This window comes from Thermobia domestica, chromosome 4, assembly GCF_964235325.1.
Source record: "Thermobia domestica chromosome 4, izTheDome1.hap1.1, whole genome shotgun sequence".
In the NCBI taxonomy this organism is placed as follows: Eukaryota; Metazoa; Arthropoda; class Insecta; order Zygentoma; family Lepismatidae; genus Thermobia; species Thermobia domestica.
This window is the reverse complement of record NC_137457.1, coordinates 238,360,433-238,380,131: the sequence shown is the minus strand read 5'-3', so window position 1 is coordinate 238,380,131 and position 19,699 is coordinate 238,360,433. Positions and strand designations below refer to the sequence as shown.

At 36.3% G+C, this 19,699-nt stretch overlaps 1 long non-coding RNA gene across 1 annotated transcript in view; it reads right to left on the bottom strand.

The window, feature by feature from the left end:
- Positions 1–19,468, bottom strand: part of LOC145683463 (uncharacterized) — a 151,984-nt gene extending 132,516 nt beyond the window's left edge. Inside the window, exon 1 of the long non-coding RNA XR_014131111.1 lies at positions 18,850–19,468. This is a non-coding gene — a long non-coding RNA (uncharacterized LOC145683463). The remainder of the gene's footprint in view (positions 1–18,849) is intronic.
- Between the last annotated feature and the right edge of the window lie 231 nt (positions 19,469–19,699).

Genomic DNA, 19,699 nt, shown 5'->3' with positions numbered 1-19,699 from the left:
CCTGTATTTGGTTCACTGATATAATCTGTGAGGTGAGAGATATGTGTGCGATATTTATCCCAGTTAGCTTTATCGTAACGGACGCTTAAGCAGAGTGGCGGAGATCAAATATGCCTGGTGGTGGTATTTGGCTGATAGGTGTGTTTAATTGGAGAGTGGTCACTACCCAGAAGACCAAGAATATCTAGTGTGATTTGTGACGCTAGGTTTGCGGAGGTTATGACTAAATCAGGCTTTGTGTTTAAAATGTGAAGGGTTTTTGTGGAAGATCAAGTATGATTCGAGTGGCATTGGTGGTAATGAGATTAACAAAATTTGTCCATCGGTGAGGCTATGCATATTAAAATCAGCCATGATAATGTACGTCTTATAAGTATTTTTGAAATGTATTGCACGAACTGCTCTGGTAGAGGATAGTTGGGTCTGGTGTATACTGTTGCCAGTGTGATAATGACGTTTTTGTAATAGACAGTGGCGAGGATATATTCCGGAAGAGGTGTCGTTGTATAATGATGTGACGAAACGGTAGATGAGGAGAAAATTCAATGGCCACTCCCCCATTGGCTTGGAGTGCAGGCATAAGATTTGCAGCGTGCAACATAGTGTATCGTGGTAAACGACATGTTCGTGATTTTGTTAGGAAGGTTTCATTAAGTATGGAAACTGTGACACGCTCCGGAAGAAGAAGCTGTTCAAATGAGATTTTGTTTTTGGGTAAAGACCGGATATTGAGAAACAGAAAAATGACAGCCATGGTATAGAGTAAACTAGTCAAGAGTAGTTGTATGGGATTTATGAAAATGAACCCTATTTCCTTAATAAGTGGCTATGAAAGTAACATGAAAAGTGTTTTTGCCGCAAGAATGATTTGCTGCAGGAGGTGGGGCCTTATAAAGGGATAGATGTTCTGTAAAGCTAGTCAGGAAAGTCAAGAGTTGAACTAACGAGACAGGTGCGTCTATCCGATATGGATTAGTATGTGCTTGTGCTGGTCGCCGTAGTGAAACTACGAGTTCTGGATGGTCCTAAATAGCTTCTGGTTTAGCTTTACACTTGTAGTTATATGCCGCGTGCTGATCATTGCAAGTGGTACATTTAGGTGGTAAGTGTAAATTAGGCGGGACAGCACAATATCCGCTATTACTTGTGCTCTTGCAATGGGATGTATGACGAGCATTAAGTACCTGACACCGTTCACACCGAATTAGCATAGGAACCTGTGTCCTTGATGGTTCAACGTGGTGTTGTTAGCCCGGTCTACTCTAGTTCAAAACGAGTATGGAGATTGTAGCTAAAGAGAAAAGATGAGACCAAACTTAGAAAAACATCTGAATTTTCTCTTATGAACATGCTCCTATACTTAGGCAAAATTGTGTACAATGAAACTAATACTAATTCGAGCAGTGACCAATAAGGTTGATGTTAATTTTAGAAAGAAGCTTTAAGTTCGTGTCAGATCAATTTATTTGACATAGAGTTATGTGTTTTTAGTTTGGAGGTACTTAAATGTCTGAAAATTGTGTGGGATAAAAGAAAGGAAATCTTGCCAAAGAGAATGTCATACCTTGGGTACTGTTGGATCCATGTTCTCAAGAGTCCCTCTCTGCAGCTCCGTTTCGGATGTCATAAAATGTCCTTGGAAGTATCAAACTTGGTAATCGAAACACTTAATAGCAAGAATTTTTCATGAAATTTCCGAACACATTTTATATTTAAGTGGATTATTGTTTCTTTACTTCGTAGGTAGTACTGTATCGAAAACAAGATGTGTTCGTCTGTTTACGGTTCATGACTCTTTACGTTTACTAATTCGTAGCGGCTCTCGTCTGCGCTCAACTGACTACCGGACTCTACTACTACTTCCATTTCCAAGGAAACAGTTTTATGCAGCCGGAAACATGAGATTGCAGATTTCAGAGATACTTCGAAACAACAATGGCTCCAGCCAGCACTTGGAAACCTTTGAGAAAACCAGGTCGAGAAGAACATTCTGCTGACCAAAAATCCTTAAAATCTCAAGACTCAATCTACCGGATAATTTAAATTTTGTCAATCTAAGAAATTTCTAGAAAAGGTGAGTACAAACATTCTTACAACATTACAAACATTTGCTGATATAATTCCGGCATTGAAATGTCGATTTAAATGGTAATTATCTAACAGTGATATAATGGTACAATATGTAAATTCTTTTAACTTAATATTACTTGCTTGTAGTATTTGGTTTGCTAGAAAAGACAGTAATTCGTAAAAATTGTAGATAATTCTCATCACGCTATTCTTTTCTAAACTTTGTCGAGTAATAAAATTAATAAACACAAGTGATTATGTAAATAAAATAAAGATAAACTACTTTTAAAATATAATGTATTGAATCGTTACGAAGAACTAAACCCAAGTACCATAACATCCTCAGGCAATTAAAACTTGGACATATTCGTGCTATCGAAAAAAAAGAAAAATGTATTTTTCATGAAAATTAAATATGAACATACACACACACACATATATATATAGTATAGATATGATGTAAATAGATAAAATATTAAATGTGAAATTCAATGTTAATGATTCACTATGTGCAATGTTCTGATGATAAGAGAATAATGATATAACACCAAAGCTAATAAGAATCTTTGAAGTTACTGTTCTTCTTTGTATATATATATATATATATATATATATATATATATATATATATATATATATATATATATATATATATATATATATATATATATATTGTATTAATGGTTCTAAATATTGTCTTTTGCTTTTTATGGTATTTAAAATTGTAATATCAGTTTACTTCACAAGGACTTATTGAAATAAAGTTTGTCTAGTACTTAGTCATTAGATTTAAAATTTTTTCCAGTATATGCTGCCATCTGGCGACTTAAGAATAAAACAGTAGAACAACACCACAGTGAATCACATAAATACACATTCCACCTATCACCAATGACTGAATGTCTGCGGTCTTTCTTGTTCTGAGCGGGATAGGTTAAAATTGGTCCTCTTAGCTAGTGAGATACCTTTGAACCGACGCTGTAGTACATATGATCTGCTGATAAAGAGTTTCACACTCAATGAACACATCTTTGTTAATAAATAATTTAGAAACCAAAGTAATTACTTTCTTATCTTTGAACTCACTTCATTTTGCACTTGTAAACAAAAGACACTACACTTTAACGTTAGATTTCTGTGAAAACTTGCACTTAAAACACTATTTGTCAGCAAAATATTTGATATCACATTTCACTAATTTATTCACTCGTTGTTAATTATGGCGCAAGTACTCATGATGAAGGTTCACACTGCATGATGGTGAGTTGAGAGGAAATACTTATTGCCAGGAGAATAACTGATCTATTGCAGTCCTTTCTGTAATGTCTGGGTGTAAAATCCGTGTCGGTCTTCTTCTAAAAATTATGTTTAATCGTCGTTTTCTGGTAAGTCTATCAGTGTCGGATGATGATATTTTGTCACAAAATTAGTTAATCGTTTTTTAGTAAAAGGCATTCACAGGGTGTTATAGTTTTGTCGTTTTAACAATAGAAATTACTTGCTGGATTTCTTGCGTATCGGAATGGTTCCTTTTTCTGTTTGACAAATGTTCGTAATTTGACCAGAAAAAATCGGAAGGGGTTGTGGTAAGGATTCAATTTTGGGTAAAGGACAATCTTCAGAGAAGGTGGTTTCTAAATTTTGTTGTGGTGTGTTGGTGAGAGAAGATTTGTTAAAATAGTCAGTGTTTCCTGTGTGTGTGTTTGACCTTGATAAGCCTTGACATTGTGCATATAAATGTAGGTCGGTTTGTGTTGCGCAAGAACGCGTTTGAAGAAAATCATGTTGAGGCATGAGTGTTGTTAATATATGGTTATTAATGTGAATAGGGTTAGGGTCTTTGTGAAAACTTGCCCATTGATAGTGTATATACTCGATGTATTACCTTGATTGTGAATTCTATTCTTTATTTTCGTTCTTTTCTTTTCCCCATTATAATCCTGTATATTTCAAATGCGATAAGTGTTAGGACGATAAGAGCACCTGATACTATTATAACGATGAAAATGATTTCACAAGTCTGCATGTTCTGTAAAAAAAACACGTAAAACTGAGTATTACAAAATGGATGAAATATTAGACGAAATAATTAATTAGTTAATTTGATCATGACTAATTAAATATTAAAACTGAGGTTCTAGGTTGTTGGTTCTAAATTGTTGATTTTAATTTGTTGGTTCCACATAGCTCGTTAAATTAGAAATTCAAATAAGAATTAATAACACAAAATGGTATCTTAATTAATAAATAGTATGAATGTTTAACCATTTTTCATTCTAAATCATACCTCAATACAGCAACTAAAATCGAATTATTGATCAATTTTCTCAAACTGTATTTATTATTACAATTCTCATTTTGAATAGCGACCAATAAATATACTTAGCATATATTCAAAGCATGGATTAATAGTTGTCGTAGCTAAATATTTAATAACTTATCATTCAATCTATAATTATTCAATTAATTGATTGCTTCTATTATTACTTTAATTAATTTTATTGATTATCAAGTATTGGCAGTTTCAGTTTCTTATTTCTGTCTTTCTCTTTCTTACAGTTTAGGTCAGTTTTTTCTTGATTGAAATGTTAGATTACCGATGGCACTATATTGTCTTCAAAACACATCTCATTTTCTGAATGTGTTATATTTCTGAGAAGGTATCTCAGCTCTGCGCACCGACTCGTTCGAGGAAAGATAACAATAATAATCCCATACAGAGATCAATATTTCTCTTAACTTAGTCTTCACATGTTTCGTTATGTAATTTTAATCTTCGACTGTCAAAGGTATCAATTTTAGTTTGTTTTTTCTAGTTCACATATCTTGTATGAATTATCATTCACTTATTGTAATATTCGCCTGTTAGTTTATACTTGTTTGAAAAACAAGCTGCCATTCCGGGTTTCTGTTTTATTTCCTTAATTAATACTTTTTGACTTGGAACAAAATTTTCTTGGTTAATTCTTTTCTATATAGCGTCTTTGATGTTTATATTGCTTGTGTAAGTTTTTGTAGGGAATATCACGGGCTTGCCTTAATGCTTTAAATCGTTCTTCGTTTTCTTGAAGGTTGCAAGGTAAATCGAGCATATGATCAATCTTTATTCTCGTGTCATAACCATAAAGAAAAAATGGAGAAAATTTTGTCCCTTCGAGTATATGAGTATTTAACGTAAATACTACGCTCGGGGAACAACGACCCATGAGTATATCTTTTTGTCCACTTAGTGCTTGATTGTATCCTGCAGTATCGTGTTTGTCTTTTCAACTAGCCCTATACAGAAATGGGCAGCACTATAAGCGAAATTTAATATTATGCCAAATCTTTCTGTCATTTCTTCCATTAATTTACTCTTGAGTGCAGATAAACGGCCAAGTAAAATTTGTTTAGGGATACCAAACTTTAAAATTAATTCTTCGTATAGAACTTGTGAAACTTCTTTAACACAAACGTTGGAAATTGACTTGGCTATAATATAGTGAGTGGCCACATCGGTCACTACTAATATATACTCATGTCTGTAGGTTCCAGACAAAAGAAGAGGTCCAATCTCATCGAGGACTATCGATTCCATTGGTTCATATTTAGGATATGTTTGGGGGTTCATTGCTATCTTGCCCCTTTTTCTTTTATTTATTTGGCACGTTATAAATGTCTTACATTTCTCGTGTAGGAAACCTTTCAAATTCGGGATGTAGATTTTTTATGTAAAGAACTGTACATTTTGCTGTATCCAAAGTGACCTCCACCCATGGGGTCAGTATGTGGCTGATTAAAAACGCATCCCTCATACTAAATGGTATATATAAAAGAAGTTTCTTCCCATTTGCAAAACGGTGGATCCTATATAGGCGGTTATCTTGTATTTCATAAATCTTTTTCGCTCCTTCCAATGAGAGGGAACATTTTTCCGGGTCTGGAACCGCTTCATAAATCGGTCCAAAAAAGCGGTCTTCTTTTTGTAATCTAACTACATCCAGTTTTTGTTGAAATGATAAAAAGATGTCCAATTGTTCGGGGTCAAATATATTCTTTTGTTTTTTCGAAATTGGTGTTTCTACTCAAAATATCGAAAGGATTCTTTTTCCTAGCGATGTGTACAGGAATATAACGGTAGTTATCCAATTCAAGTGCCCAACGTAATAATTTCGGTGTTAATTTTGGAGACGATTTTAAGTATGCTAAACCCTTACAGTCCGTCAAAAGTTCAAATTCATTACATGTCAGAAAAAAGTTAAATGCTCTGCAAGCAGACAAAATTGTCAAAAGTTCTATCTCCACAATACGGTGTCGTGTCTCCTCCGGCCTTAATAATCTACTGTAGTAACCCAAAGGTGACCAAGAACCATCTGTTTGTTGTTGTAGGAGTACTTGTCCAATGGATTTGGTACAGGCATCTGTGCACAAACGTAGTGGTTTTCCCGGAATATATGGCGCTAAAAGCGGGGCATCCAAAAGTACTAGTTTTAATTTCACAAGAACTTTTTGTTTTTTTCGTGCCAAATAAACTCAGAACGTTTTCTTGTTATGTGCTATAATGGGAAAACTAAGTCTGCATAATTCCTTAGAAAATCTGCGTACATAATTCGTAAGACTTAAGAGAGATCGTATTTTTTTCTGAGATTTCGGTTGTTGAAATGATTTTATTGCTTTAATGATTTTTTTACTAATTTGATATCCACTGTTTGAAACGACATGTCCTAGCGCTAAAACTTTTTTCTGTATGAATGTGCATTTTTCTACTGAGAGTTTAAGTCCAGCAGTACGCAATCGAACGAAAATTCCTTTCAATATGTCTACCATATGTTCCTGAGAATCTGCCCATAAAAATGTCATCCATGTAAAGGTTAACGATTTCTGGGTGTACGTTTGTTAATGTCAGCCATAATTCTGGAACATATTGGTCCTGCAAGTACAAAACCCTGTAAGAGTCGGTGGAATTTAAAACTTCCCAAATTTGGAATGTTAAAAGCTGTGCATGGTCTTGATTCTGGTGTGATTGGGATGGTAAAATACGCAGATTTAACATCTGGGACTGAAAACCATTTGTGTCCACTCATTGATATTAGTATTCGGTGTATTGATGGCAAAGATATCGTATGGAACTCAGCAAACTTGTTGAGGTTCCTACAATCCAAGCAGCATTTCAGAGATCCGTCAGGCTTTTGAATAAAGAGCATTGGGTTGTTAAAAGGGCTCTCAGATCTCTCAGTGATCTGCTCATCCAATAAAATGTTTATTTGTTACCGTATTAAAGGACGAAGAGCAAAAGAAATTTGATATTGCGGCCTATGAAATGGCACTCTTGTTTTCAACTCAATGTGATGTTCGTAATTTTGACTTTCCTTGTTATTTTCTTATTCCAAGCGAACACAGCCGTAAACTTAAAACAGAGATCTTTTTAATTTTTTCTTAATCACGGGTTTGGCCTTGTCTCCTATTACTAGCCTAGATTTATCAAACTCTTTTTTCCGTTTACTATTTCTTCGTTTTCTTCTTCTGTCAGACCCTGGTCTTGCAAATCTTTCATTGAAATACAAGTCTGCTTTTCCTAAGACGGTGCCTTGTTTTAACACAACTTTTTCACATGTAAAATTTGTCACCTGGATTACCTCATCGTTCTTCCCAAATAAAGCGCATGGAAAAATAATCCCCGTCTTTGCTTGATGTTCTAAATCGGGTTCCAAGATCGTCTCACTTTTCAACCAAGCGTTTCTAAGCTTTATTGGGATGGTTACAGATGATTTGCGCCAAACAAAACCTTTTCGCGGAGAAATAAAAACAGGAACTGAACAAGTTTTCAAAATGTTTGCTGGTGATTACAAAAGGATGAATGAAAATTTTGAGCATTGTATGGTTCATATTGATAATTGTTGTATGCTGGCCTATTGCCTCTAAAATATCTAAATCTTTGAGATCCTCTGTTGTTTCCTCTCTGAATCGAATTCCTATTTCCAAAACTATCTCCAGTGTTATTTTAATTACAATTTCTATTCCTTAGATTTCTAAATTGTCTCATGTTGTTTTTCTTACCGTTTCCTTACTGTATTGATTCTGGTTTCTCCCTTGATTGTCTTTTTGACTATGATTACTATCATTTTTCGAACCAGCTAAAGTTACCTGCAATTCTTCTAATCCCTTTTCTAAATTTGCTATTTGGGATAAACTAACTGGCTCTTATTTGATCTGCTTTTTTCCTTCTTCTTCGAAATTTTTGCTACTAATTCTTCTAAATCTGATTCCTCCTCAGTGGCTTGCTTTCTTAATTTACTTAACATCTCCCTAACTGTTTCCTTTTGAAGCTATTTGTACGGTTCTGCCTTCTAACTATCTTTACCTTATTTTTCTCTAATTTCTGTAAATCATTCAGAAATTCATCTAAGTTAGCATATGATATGGTTCAGACCTTATCAATATAAGGTAATAAATCTGATGCTATAAGACCAATTTTCTTTTTATCTGACATTTTCTCGTCAAGTGTTTCGGTTAAGGTTAAGATATCGTACGCGAAGTTTATAACGCGTTCATCTTTCTGAAGCCAGTCTCGAATCCTATCTTCAATATCTATATTAAAACCTGATACTGAGAATTCGTATATTAATTGTTTTCTCAGTTTTGCGTAAGGTGTAGTATCAATGTTCTTCCTTTTCAAAAATAGCTTAACTCATTGATGGCCTATTTCTTTTAATACTGAGGGTATTAGTGCTTTCCTTTTACTGTCATCGTGACCTTCTATATCGCATGAGCCATCAAACTCTTCAAAAAATGACACTATGTCTCTATCGCTTTTTAAATCGAATCTCGGTTATCCGCCTTAATTAAAAACTACTCTGACTGCTATCTTCTGTTCTTGTGATGTATTACCGCCTTGATTCACCATATTTTCTACTTTAGAATCTATGCTAGGAAACTTTAAAACTCTAATGTTCTTGCTTTCTTGTCGCCGTGGGGTTAGTAATTTACTAATATTTTCCATTCCCACATCAATGTCCTCTATAGCCTTTTTACTTCTCTTTGAAATACCTTCAGTCATTACCAATGTGAAGAAATACATATTTGTAATATACAAACACCGCCTTAAAACATTATGCCATCACATTATTCCAGAAAAACTCAAGACATAATATTACAGTTAAAAGACGGAGCGAAATATGTTTTGTGTGTGTGTGTGTGTGTGTGTTATTAAAATAAACTAATATACTGAGGTCTAATAATGTTACTAAGCACACCAATCGGGGGTGTGTGGGTGGGACAGCCACTATTGTACAAATACTTAAACTACTTCCGGATCTCTGAGTGTTTTCATTATGTTCTAGGGTTTCAAAGTAAACTGTCTAGAGATCTGGGACCCAACCCCATCAGGACGTCGCGGTCGGAAAGATGGATTGCCGCCGTCGACGGTGGCGGGCCGCCGGAGGCAGCCGGCACCCGTCCGCGGCGGCACGACGATCTACTTGTTCAAAGTTGCCGACCTTTTGCCGAGGCGGCAAGCGGTCGAAAATCGTCAAGTAAAATTCCCTTTGCCGACTCTTTGCCGACTGTTGCCGACCGTCAGAGCCGGCAAAACAATCGGAAAGGCCTCTTTCCGACCCTCTGCCGACTCCTTATGCCGGCCTCTTTTCGACGGCGGTGCTGGCGCATTTACTGCGCCTTTACGGTTGTTTGCCGACTGCTCGGCAAGACAACTTTCCGACGGCGGTGCCGGCGAATTTAATGCTCATTTCCGGCTGTTTGCCGACCGCTCGCCAAGGCAACTATTCGTCGCGGTCGAAAATCGCGCTGAAAGATGCCGACGTCCGGCGCCGGCAATCCGACCGCGGCATCTGGTCGGCATGGACAAATTGTCCGACTATAGGCGGCAGAATCCTGATGGGGAAACGAAGTCGTAAACGTCTCCGCCATGCCCCGATGAGCTATTCTTAAGATTTAGAAATTTTGGGATCGTAACTATGTCATTCGGCACCAGTAAACTATTTGGTGATTTTGGATTTTTACTAAGGCGTAAGATTCACAGCATATCTCCACCATCTTAGCACGGTCTACTCTACTTCAAAACGAGTATGGGGATTCTAGCTGAAGAGAGAAGATCAAACCAAACTTCGCTCAACTGAATACCAGGCTCTACTACTACTTCCATTTGCAAGGAAACAATTTTATGTAACCGAAAACATGAGATTGCAGATTTCAGAGATACTTCGAAACAACAAGGGCTCCAGCCAGCACTTGGAAACTCTTGAGAAAACCCAGTTGAAGAAGAACATTCTGCTGACCAAAAATCCTTAAAATCTCAAGACAAATCTTCCCGATAATTTAAATTTTGTCAATCTAAGAAATTTCTGTAAAAGATGAGTACAAAGATTCTTACAACATTACAAACATTTGCTGACACAATTCTGGAATTAAAATGCTGATTGAATGGTAGTTATCTAACAGTTATATAATGGTACATTATGTAAAATCTCTTAACGTAATATTACTAGCTTGCAGTATCTGGTTTGCTAGAAAAGACAGTAATTCGTAAAAATTGTAAATAATTCTCATGACGCTATTCTTTTCTAAACTTTGTCGAGTAATAAAATTTAATAAACACAAGTGATTATGCAAATAAAATAAAGATAAATTACTCCTAAAAATATAATGTATCGTATCGTTACCAAGAACTACACCCAAGTACCATTACTGTGTTTATGATTGTAAATGTGAGCACCTGTTGCTAATAACTCGTCAATAGTGTCTTGTTGCGTAGTTAGGACACGAAACATGTATGTAGATCCTTTGTCATTTCGAATTCGCAAGACTTTAGTGATGGTATGATCCTCCAGCTTGAGCTCGTCTTCTAGTGCGTCATCTGCATAAGATGGGTCAACCCCACGGATGACTACAGATATTAATGGGGAACGTTTCGGAGGTGGAGGCTGTTTGCGAGTGGATCTTCGCAACCCCACGAAAGGTATGAACAGGCTCCTTGTTTTTAATGGTAGTAAGGAGAGTTGGATCGGATGTCTTTAGAATGATGCCGTTTCTAGTATGCAAGTTTTTTGTGATCGCGGCTTTTTGAAGATATTTACGGAGTTGAATTGCCACGAACTTTGCACTGCTGAACTTCGTATCGAAATTCATGAGCAGCTTGGAATAGATAGAAGACAAAGGAGGTGCGTTGTTATCGCTTGTAGATGCATGTGTGTCCATTGTAATCTGATCTGGATCCGATGTAGTTGAAAGATCTTTGTTTCTTTGATGGTGGAGAATGCTGAATACGTTCGGAATAGCTATCGTTCGATGCTAGTGGTTCTGGTGATCTACTACGGACGGAATCGGACGATACAATTGAAGAAGCAGAGGCAATGGAAGCTTCGGAATCTAAGCGTTGCTGTGATTTACTGGTGGATGAATGGCATTGCCTAGGATTCTTCCGAAGCTGAGTCTTCCTAGGACTCTCGGATGATCCAGCAATAACTTCAGTAAACCCCTGATGTTTGCCTTTTGTCGCTTTGCCAGGCCCTAATCGTGAGTCCGCCATCGAAAAATCCGTCCTTGGGCGAATACCCGAGTAAAAAGATGTGTTACCCTTACAGATGAGTAATGATGATAATGATGATGATGATGACGAAAGGTTTCACCCTCCAGCACTGAAAAGCGCTGTCAATCCGAGTGATAGCATATGCGTGCTGGCCTCGATTGTGCGTATGCAACACAATGTCGTGGAAGGCACGTTAACACTTCTCAGCTAGGCTAGGTACAAAAGGCAGTTTGTGACGTATGGTTCTTCAAACTGATGATTATGCGCGTGTTTGTTTATGCATGTTTCATTAATTACAAATAAATGCTTTCCTTTTATCCGTACGTGCTCTTGCATACCAAAATCAAACTGAAGTATAATTTTATTATTATAATTAAAATTTTGGGGTTACCGAAACGTATATAAATAATCAAAAATGACGGATATTAGTGTCAAATCCATAGTTTCCGAGGTTGCTGAGCTCAATGGTGAAACTTAAGATCTCGTGCACTTTGAAATTTAGCCTTCATTAGCTAAGAAAAGGGGCCATAATAGAGGGATCATCGAGAGAAGTAAAAATAGTTAAGAAAAATGACCGATATTATTGTCAAATCCATAGTTTTCGCAGTCGCTGAGATAAATGCTGATATTCCGATCGCATTAACCTCTAAATTCACCCTATTCGGCTGCGGGAGAGGGTTACCGGGGAAGATACCGAGACATGTAAAAATAATCCAAAGTTACCTATATTAATGTCAAATCCATAGTGGTCGAGGTCGCTGAGCTCAACGGTGAAACTCAAGATCGCGTTTACTTTGAAATTTAGCCCCTATCAGCTAAGGAACGGGGCAATGGAAGGGGGCATCGAGACATGTGAAGATAATCCAGGATGACCAATATTACTGTCAAATACATAGTTTCCGCGGTCGCTGAGATCAATGGTGAAACTCTGATCGCATTAACTTTCAAATTCACCGCATTCGGCTGCGGGCCGCGGATCACCGGGGTCGGGAGATATCGAGACATGTAAAAATAGTACAAAATGATCGATATTAGTGTCAAATCCATAGTTTTAGATGTCGCTGACGTGAATGGTGATACTCCTACACGCGCTGACTTCCAAATATATCCCCCATCAGCTGGTGGCCAGATGCGTCAAGGGTCTCATGGAGGATATGTAAGAATAGTCGAAAACGACCGATATTTTTTCTTTCCTTGTGCAGTTTGTTTATATAGATATTGAATCTGACCCTTGATATATGTAAGAAATTTTCAGAAACTACTGAACGTATTTCAAAAATTGTTTCGCTGTAGGAAAAGTTACCTAATGACAGTAACGATACGCTATATTGTATCCCCAAAAATGAGCCCCTGGAGCTGGGGGCGTTGTTTTTGTTTCAATATATATAAAAGAAATTTTCATAAGCTAATGAATCATTTTCAAAAATTATTTCTCTGTTGGAAAACTTGTCTAACGCCAGTGATGAAAAGCTACATTTTCCCGGAAAATAAGTCCTCGAGCACTGAAAGCACCATTTTTGCTTTATTATATACCTAGGTATATATTTTTTTTAAAGAGAACTATTCAACCGATTTCAACAATACAGAAAAAAGCGGATACTAAGCATTAACACGAAATTAAAAAATGTGTTTTGTTGGTCTACTATAATGGATGTTTTACAGCTCCGTGCGTCATTTCGCTACTTACTGTAGTATACAATCAAAGCTAGTTAACTTTTTCGATTAGTTATGTATTGCCTGTTCTCTTTCATATCTATCTGAGAAGCTGATAGACTATCCATGCAGTTATCAAAATTAGTAATTCCCATTCCCATAGGTATGCATTTTTTATACTCCTCCTTATGTACACCCAACTAAAATAGTCTGCAAAACAGTCCGCTATCTCTTCGACAGACATCTCGACATCAATATTTTTTGGCAATGAAAATCATTTTCATTCCCCTTCCTTATTGTTGAATAATATATTGGAAATCAAGGGAAGTAAAGATGCTGAAAGTACCTGATACATTGTCTTACAATATGTAAAGATAACTACTGTATGAAGACTCAATTTTAATTCATGACGGTAAGCCTCAATTTTAATAAGCCATATTGGTAAAGTTAACAGAACTATTCAGCTTTTTTAGAGCCGCGGTGGCTCAGTGGTAGAGCGTTCACCTCTGGTGCTTTGGGATCCCGGGTTCGATCCCAGCCCCAGCCAAGTGAATTTTGTGGTGGACAAACACCGTGTGCGTGGGTTTTCTCGGGGTTCTCCCGTTTCCTTCCACTTTCTTCATTCCACCATTTCATTCCTCACTCATCATCACCGTCTGCTTTAGCCTAACCGGCATAACCGTGCGACGTGAATCTCAAAGATTTCATTTTTTCTATTCATTCGATTTGCTAAAAAGTTTATTTGATGGTTTATCAATGATGAAAATAAAATTCTACAAAATTCCCATATAGATTGAATTATTAAAGTCTGAAACCTATGCAAAGAAGAAATTCAAGAACGGCCATTTTAAGAAATCTCGGTCATATTCGTTAACCATATATATATATATATATATATATATATATATATATATAGATATAGATATAGATATGGTAACTTCGGCAAATAACGCCACTTCTTTTACAACGGAAAGGTGTTGGAATCGTAACGAAATACATTTTGAACGCAACTAAACAATTTTCTTGGCAATGTGCTACCTGCTTTGCTGGTACACAAAAATCATAGTCATCGTACATGTCGTTAACTGGTAAGTCTTGTGATGGTTGCAAAACTCTTAACATAACAGCTGCAGTCATATCGAGCACTACTCGTCGGAGCCAGACAACAATGCACAACCAGCATCACAAATGTTCAGAAGCCACATTTAACAATGCGGTCAGAATCAGATAATTCGTGAAACCAAATCTTCCATTCAATACATTGAATCCAAGTTTTAAGACCCCTAAAATCATAGTAATATCCTCCACAGTCCACGCGGACCATATTTCTATCCTTCGTCTTTCCAGAGGATGCTTGTTTCTTCGTGCCGGAAGAAGTGAAAGGGCCAGCTCTTGCGAATAGGAAGAGTGTTACCAATACTCTTATGGCAGTACGAGAAATCCCCCTGGGATGAGATTTGCTCCTAGTTTTTTTTAACTGTAGGCAGAAGCTCGTGGATGAAGTGGGTACTCGGTGGTGTTGAAGGAGATATGGAGGCTGGTCATGTGCTTGGAGGTGTTGGTGTAGAATGCTGTTGCTCTGAGACATCATTTGGAGGAAAAACGACATCTGGTATAGCATTTTTGTTAAAGGATGCCCTGTAACGCTGTTGCCTGAAATTGTGGCCTGAGGTGTTGCTGAACGGAACCATGCCTGTGAAAACAGTTTTGGAAACTGTGGCTTCCCAAGTGTTAATCCGGGATGCGTTAATCGATATTTGTCAACAGCTTCAGAGCACTACAATTTTAAAGATTTGAAGAAGCTCTTGTCGACCGGTTGAAGTTCATGGGTGCAATGTGCAGGCAAGCACAGCAGTTTAATATACATGGTCCCAGCAGCATTTAAAATGGTAATATCAAGAAGACTAGAGATGCAAAAAAAGCCGGCTTTTTTGAATCGATGTTTTTTTTCACATAAAAAGCCGGCTTTTTTGGGACAAAAACGAGAATTTTGGAAATTTTGGCTTTTTTCAATTTCATGATTTTTCTATCTAAATAGCTTTCTTATAGTATATTCTATAGTTAGATAAGAATTCCATGACCTAAATGCCATATTTCGCTCTAAAATTCACCATCAAGATGGATGGAGCACATGTTTTACGAACTAAAGCTAACATGAAGAATGTAGTATTTGAGGGCAATTTTAGAGACTATTTAACTTTATTTTAACTTTTGAGTTATCGACATTTTTTTCTTCTCGGGATCATTTCAGTTTGTCATCTGTGTTTCATTTCTAAGAGCTTAGTACTCTAGCTTCTAGCGCAAAAGTTAAACTTACGTTTTTCTATATATCCGTCAAAGCGTACGTTTTTCAATATATCCGCCTAACCGTACTTCCACATTTCTGTTATACTGTAGCTGTGCAACGATTTAGCAATAATTTTCCGGATACAACTTTGAATACTAATTTATACAAATAATCAGTAGCGGATTTAGAAAGTACTTTGGGACGGGTTTCTCTGATTGTTTCGTTATCTAAAATGTCCTAATTTTATTTGGGAAGAGCTTAAAGTTTATGAGTACAGGCATAACTAATACTGTATTTCGTTTCGTTTATATATTTAGAGATAATCTTCCGGATACAACCTTGAAGATCATTTTATACTGAGAATCAGTGTCGGATTTAGAAAAGTATTTTGGGAGTTTTTTTTCTTACTAATGTTTAGTTTTTCTAAACATTATAATTTTTATTTGACGAGAGCTTAAAGTTTATGAGTAAAGGCATAAATAATAGATATTTCGTTTGTTTTAGACATTCCGTAATTTTGGGAAACAGGCTTCAGTCCGAAACACCGTCCCCCTAACCTTCGCAAAACCGTCACTGCTGGTAATTAGTAATAATAACGATTTAAAAACAATAAGAAATGAAGTCGGCCAACTCACAGTACACGCACTATTTCTACTTCATAGATGGAATGAAAAGTTTTGTCAGAGTGGTCGAATGCTGAGTAGAATCCCGGACTTCCCGATAGAAGCTTAAAAGCTCCACTCAGTCATGTTTGTTGTGCAGTTGTATTTATCTTAACTTAAATATATTCCGTAGTCTTTTTTTTTTTTTTGTGCTGATGAGGTGGGAAGAATTCCATAATGATATGAAGGGTGTGAGCCAAGAACATGGTAACTAACAAATTTTCAATTGCTGAGTTATGCAGCACGAGATAGACAGCAACGCATACCTTCGTTTAATCCTTCAGGTATAGTCTTATGTGAAAAATCAGCTTTCCGACTTTCAAAATGGATTGTGCAGCAGAAAATTTCTAATTTCTTAAAATAGTAAAATTGTGGGTTACTATGTTCTTATCTCACACCCTTCATATGTTGAATCTCTCTTGTTAAAAATACAGAAAATTTGAGGACTGAGTAAACGTGATGGTGCTTATATAAAACTGTAGAATTTCAAGAATATACAAAAACCAAAAACTCTAGATGTGCAGCCTTTAAGTGTATCATATAAATCTAAGTATTTTTCTTATGTTTTATTTTATTTTGTTCCAAAAAGAGGGTATAGAATATTTTGAAGTAAAAATACTACATAGAATTTTGCTACTTATTTGAGTATTTTTTAAAAGAAGTATTTAGGTTTAGGGTTGGCTGGTTTTCACCGGCTGTTTTTTTTTTTTTTTTTTTTTTTTGAAATAAACAACTGGTTTAAACCAAAAAAAAAATAAATAAAAAGAACGAAAAATGCGAAAATCCTACAACTGACGTTTCCACACATCAAACCATCTGCATTAGTTTTATTTCCTTTTCACCTTTTAATCAAGGTATCCCATGTTCAATTCTCGGTCGAACCACAACCCTTCTTTCATGCGTAAACAAAGTAGCGGTTCGGATGTAACTTTAAACGAAAGTCTTCTCCTTTATAACCTCGGTATTACGTAAGGATGTTAAGCCTGAACATACGAAATGAAACTAAATTGTATATTTCTGCATGCCTGAATGTCTGTTGTTTTATAAAGAAGCCAAGGTTGCTTAAATATATTGATATAAATTGGCAAAATTTGTCGATTGCCTACGTAGCTACCAACATTAGCTTGGATTGTACTTTCAATGATATGTACGTACTAAATTTGTAATTTAATACCTCAGTTTTAGCGTACTGATTATGATACGTTGACCTTTAAATTTTACATGCAAAGCAATAACAGGCTTTTTTCGTTATTGTTTTACATTTAGAGTAATGACGGGATTTTCCCGATGGCTAGGGCGGGAGTTTCTCAATTTAAGAAATTTACTGACCGGACTTCTTTAAGCTTATGTGACCTCTTCCAGCATAACTCCGTTGTTGAATAGTAACATCAAGGGGAAACAAACTTATTTCTGTCAATATGTAATATACATACATAAAGCAAAATATGTAAACCCAAAAAAAACCTGGTTTAAACCAAAAAAACCTAGTTTAAACTCCCCCCAAAAAACGGGTTTTTGGCATTTTCAAAAACAACCATGGCTCTTGCCAACCCTGCTTACTTTTATATGTAGGAGGTTTAAAAAATCTTATCATATACATTGGTTAATCGTTTGGAATTCATAATGTAAATATGTTGAGAAGTAAAACTGTTTGAAATATCTTTTTGAAATTCATGGTTTATTTTCGAGGTTTTATATTATTATCGGTATCAACCACTAATTAAATGACTTTTTGTGTTATAGAGAAGCGAAAGAAAATCTGGTTTATCAATTTAAAGCAGAATTTTCAAAAAAGCCCAAAATTTCCCAAGCAAAAAACCGAAGCAGAAAAAAACGAGTTTTTTTTTTTTACAAAAAAGCCGTTTTTTTTTTCGAGCCCTTGCATCTCTAAAGAACACTGTGAGTGCAATCTACAATAAGCAGTGCTCGGCCAGGGTTCCGATGTTTGTTGAAATGTTCCAGAAATGTACGGAATTCTCCCTTTGTAACTTAGCCTTTAGATGTCATTGTATAAGTGTTACCTGGAGGAAGATAATCACCAAACTATTTTTTAAATACTTTTTCTTTCTGATACATTAGTGCGCGCAATAACACTCACAGTTTCACCTTTTCCGCCATGTGTGGCATTAAGTACTCGCTTGCTCTTTTTCTTTGCCAAAATTTTTAGACTACTATTGTACGTTAGTTATGGCCCTGCATTTAATCTGCATTGTAAATAAGTTCAGGATTGTCACAAAAGGTTCATAGTATCAAGTGTATTTCCCAATAGCGTATACAATTCGTCCATATAGTTCTGTTGAAACGCATGAGTTTACCATACCTCAAATTCTCCGCCTTTCTGCACACTATATTCGAGTGTCTTGCCATGGAAGCATAAAACTAGACTTTTCCGGCTCTACCACTACGACAAAGAAAAACAAACTTTTAACACTAGTATTAGTTTCGATTAGCGGTTAGATGGAGTGGCGTTATTTCCCGACGCGATAGTGGCGTTATTTTCAGAAACAATAGATTTTGTTTTGTCCATTATTTCTATACCAAGAATAGCGGTTCTGCATATTTTATCTTTATCATAATATTATGCAAGTACGGCTCTTTCAACGCATACCTTTAGTAATAGTAAAATCTCACTTTTAACCAAACAATTCGCTTACCTCATTTGACACACTAAAAATTTTCGAGCTGTTTCTTCTGCTCCGTGGCTATCACGTCAACAATTGTTCACAGGTTTCTCTTCACTGATGCTTGGCTGGCCTCTAGTCTTTGTGTCTACAAAGTCAACAGGCATCACTGTTTATCACACACTCATAAGCGGTCACCTTGCCTATCACGTGTTTATGCTAGCACTGTGGAAAGCTTTAAATGGCGTTATTTGCCGAAGTTACCCTACATATATATATATTTTCAACCCGTTATTCTTGTTGAACCCATATATTTAAAAATTACATTTAATATGGCATCCACCCGTTTATGACGACTGTATACGGTCGTCGTATCATTTTCTACTCTTCATCTTTCAGACTGCAGCCACCGCTTGTCTACAATGAACTTATACGGTCGTCAGTTTAAATTTTGTTCCTCATGCTCCTCATGTGCCAAGTTATCAGAAAAACTTACTTGAAAAAATTGCACTGGTAACCATAAAACATACGAAATATGAAAAACGTATAAATTTTTAGTTCGAGTACATTCCGCTTGTACCGTTTCGATCGGAAACTGTATACGTATATGGCAGACAGCGAATCCATAGTAGTGGCATTATGGCAACCAAAGCGACTGTTGGTACTCTTGCCTGTCTGCTTGAAACGGCATTTAATTATTTCATAGGAGGGAATAGCGAGAGCCAAATAAAAGAATGCCCAGGCACACGTGATCTATAATTCTCCCTCTCTCTCTCTCTCTCTTTCGCTCTTCATCTGCCTTAGCCCCTGTGTGTGATCTCATTCCACAGGAAGTAGTTGGTTAATAGGTATTCGTGACGTCATACCGTGAAAAATGAAAGCT